We start from the raw sequence: 3,897 nt of genomic DNA, 5'->3' as shown, positions 1-3,897 counted from the left end.
ATCAAACACGTGTGTAAGTCCGCACACAATAACACAACATGTGTTACGTGCGGCAAGTAGCTGACTGACTTTCTTGGTTATGGATGCAATGAATACAGTTCATACAGCGCCTCAATAATGCGTGTTTTAAAGCTTCGTGTGATTTTCAGTCATCGAATAATCAATCGTTTGTGATTTTTTTATGAATGCTCTAACAGTTAGAGCCATATTTAAAGTAAGCATTACACTCGGATGCGAAAACGAAGTGTTTAATGTTGTTTGGTTGTTACGGGTACCTTTAATGTTTAAGTAGATTTAAGTAGATTTATTCGCATCGCATGCTCCAACATGTTGTAATATATTCCTACCATAGCTCTTACTCATCCCAACGTACTTGATAGAGTGAGTAGGAGCATATTTGAGCATGTTGGAGCTAGCGATGCGAATAACCTTTAATAATTAAAAAAGAATTTTACTCAGAGTATCACGCGCTATACATGGTGTTGTTTGATATATTGATTATAATATCATATTATATACATAAAATATTATAAATTCGCGAAACGAATTTATTAAGATTAAAAATCTTTAATCAATTATTAAATTTTTTGGACACTATCATCATTGTATGATAGAAAATCAGAAAATTATTTTTGACAGACACAAAAAAGCTATTTGTTCTGGTAGATTCCTTAATTTCCATTTACATATCCTTCTTATAAAAAAGACGTCATTATTGGTTTCATAGAATTATTATGTTATCTCATCCATTTTTATGAAAAAACTTAATAGACGCTATACATTTTTTTAAAGAATGGTTATCCTCTTTCCTTTATCTTTTCCACTATTGAGAATAGATTAAAATATCAGGCAGAATAATAATTTAACACAAAATATTCATATTAAAGAAAAATATTTTACAATACCATCATAAAGTCTATTTCAAAAAGTTTTTTTTTATCTATACTAATATGTTTAACTGCAAATTAGCAAATTCCATCCTGAATATTTTTAAAAATTTCATAACAAAAGAAAAGGATAAATTAGAACCATTATCTAATCTAAATGTTGTTTATAAATGTTTTAATTGGAAAGACATAAAAATTTTGGACAGAACTTTCTTACAATAAAAGATTGATTTCCGAAATGATCCATATAAAGAGACAAAAAATAAAGTTAAACAGACAAATGATAGAGTCTCTATCGGATTCTTATCAAAATATTCTATAGTCTCTTTCTCCTTCATTGTTTCTCTTTGTTTGTTTCTTGATTCTCTCTCTTATATCTATTTCCCTTTCCTAATCTATCCCTACTAGAACAGAATACTATTACAGAACTTACTTGTCATATAATATCGGGAGTTCACTAGTGACACGCATATATGGTAATTAACGTCTAATTCTTCGCTTGTAATTATCAATTATTCATCAATTAATCACTAATTGTTACGTTAATTGTTAGATTAACGGAGTGTGTAATCTCGTATCTACATTGTTTATTACTTTTCAAATCATATAACAAGAATGTACATTGTACACAAGGCCTAATAGAACAATCAAAGAAAGAACATGTTACACAAACTTCTAAATATGCGTCCAACGGTCTGTTTTTGCGTAATTATGAGTGGCGGTTATAGAATTTTAAATTAATAACACTGAAAATGACCCGATAGAAGTCGAAATATTTGTTACAATAAACGTATATTAAAAATTGTTCATTAGTTTATAGCCCTTCTTAAATACTTTCTTTATTATCAATTATGTTGATATTTTCCGATCATTATGTCACAAAAAGGAAAGAAAAGATTAGATTGTTTTAGAGCAAAAAAAATAAATATGCCGCGAGTCAATCTCACTGGAAAAGAGGAACTGTCCTGGATATAACACACCGATACTAGGATATCATGGAACTTTTCAATCATGGAACTTTTTTCCTAAGATAAAAAGTGAAAAATAAAAAATTTCTCTATTAACTTCAATGGTTAAAATTTTCACTTTTCATGAGAAGAAAAAAGTTTCACGATTGATATCCAGATCACAAAACCGCGCAGCGATGTGTGATTGCTGTGCCCAATGTGCCGAACGTGTCAGAGCGCCGGCGACGGCTAACTAATGGCGAAGGAAGATTGGCGGGAAATCACTAAATTCACAAAGAAATGTCATGATGTTATTTCTGACTCACAAGCCATAAGGCAGTTTAATATAAATTCAAATGAATATTTGGAACGTATAGATCGAAAGAGTAGAGACGTAATTGCGTGCGTTACCATAGCTTGGATATCGATGTTGCATTACTAAGTTGGAATACGAGAAACTAAAAAAATCTACAATGTAAGCATTTATTTAACCTCGCGAGTAATTAATGACATAAGGTCGATGCCAATCTCGCAATGAACATAAAGTGATAATTAATCTTACCGAGCACTAATTTAAAATCTATCGCTGAGGCTTACAAAAGATCCGCACGCAAAACGCCATCAGAGAGAGAAAGAGAAAGAAAAACCAGAAAAAGAACTAACTCGAGTATCGCAACTAACGCTTGTAACGCTATAATACTCCTCTCCTAGTGTAAACATTAAGAAAAAAAATGATTAAATTACTACTAAAACAAAAATAACAAAAAATAAAATTAAATGAAACAAACAGAAACTTATGCTTATTGATCGCTTAATGTAATATTGCACGAATTAATCCTTAAATCTAACAATCTTTCGCTTAGTTGCTGGACCAGGCTGTCTTTGGTTCACATTGCACTGAAATGTTAGTTGAAGACGGAGACACAGTAGAGTAGTTTCTGAGTCTTGAATTATTAAATAAGCGGGCTTAAGTCTATTGACATTGGCCTTGATACATCTGCCATCGACTTCTACTATATAGCAAAGACCTTGTCTGAAATGCGCTCTAATACTTTATGTGGTCCGGTGTACAATTGATCCAGGGGACGCCTGTTACCTTCTAATTTGAGGAAAACGTGAGAGCAGTTATACAAATTTTTATGGAAAAATAACTTAGGTCTAATGTGATAAGAAGTTCGTTTAGGCTGTAACTTGCATAATTACGCGAAAATCCTCGAAAATTCGTGAGTCGCATCTCAGCATCTCTTCAGAGAAAAACTCACTCAGTACTTTGAGCATAGTGCCGTAAATTAATTCCGTTACAAAAGTGCCTAGATCTTCTTTAAAAGTTCTTAGTCCGAGTAATATTATTGGCGTGTATCATTGAGTTTCATCATGGCACATTAATGCAGTTTTTAAAGAGCGATCGTTCGATGATGCCATTAGATTTTGGATGGTATACAGTTATCTGACAACGTTTAGAATCGACGAGTTTGATTAGTTGCTTCGAATTGCGAGCCCTGATCAATTGTGATCAGACGTGGAGCTCCAAATCTGGCTATTCAGTGAGTAAAAAACATTTTCGTCACCATATCTGCAGTACAATTCTGTAATGGAATGCCGGCCAACGAGTAAATCGGTTAATCATTGTTAATAAATACTTGAAATCTTTGGATGGAGGTAGAGGACTGACGATATCGATATGTGCTCGAAATCTGGTACTGGTACTGGTATTTAGTAGGTGAAATACGGTTATGCCAATGAATTTTAGATTGCTGCTCTAGACAAATGCGAGCCCATTCTTTAATGTGTTTAGTCATGGAGGGCCACACAAATTTCTGTGCCAATAAGTTGTTCTGCCACTTAAATGGGACATTTGAATCAAATCGAAAACTTGTCTTCATAATGATCCAGGGATGTATGGTCTGATTTCTTCTTCTGAAGTGTCAGTGTAGTAAATGCTGGATGCTATTTCCGATAAGGTAAACTTTTTTACTTTTGTCAGAAACATGGATGTAAATTACTTCAGTTGTTGCAATTCGTCCGAGGCTCTTGAGCTTCTACAATCTCTTGCATATCGAGAC

This window comes from Atta colombica, unplaced genomic scaffold (genome assembly GCF_001594045.1).
Source record: "Atta colombica isolate Treedump-2 unplaced genomic scaffold, Acol1.0 scaffold11, whole genome shotgun sequence".
Taxonomy (NCBI): Eukaryota; Metazoa; Arthropoda; class Insecta; order Hymenoptera; family Formicidae; genus Atta; species Atta colombica.
This window is presented reverse-complemented; position numbering follows the sequence as displayed.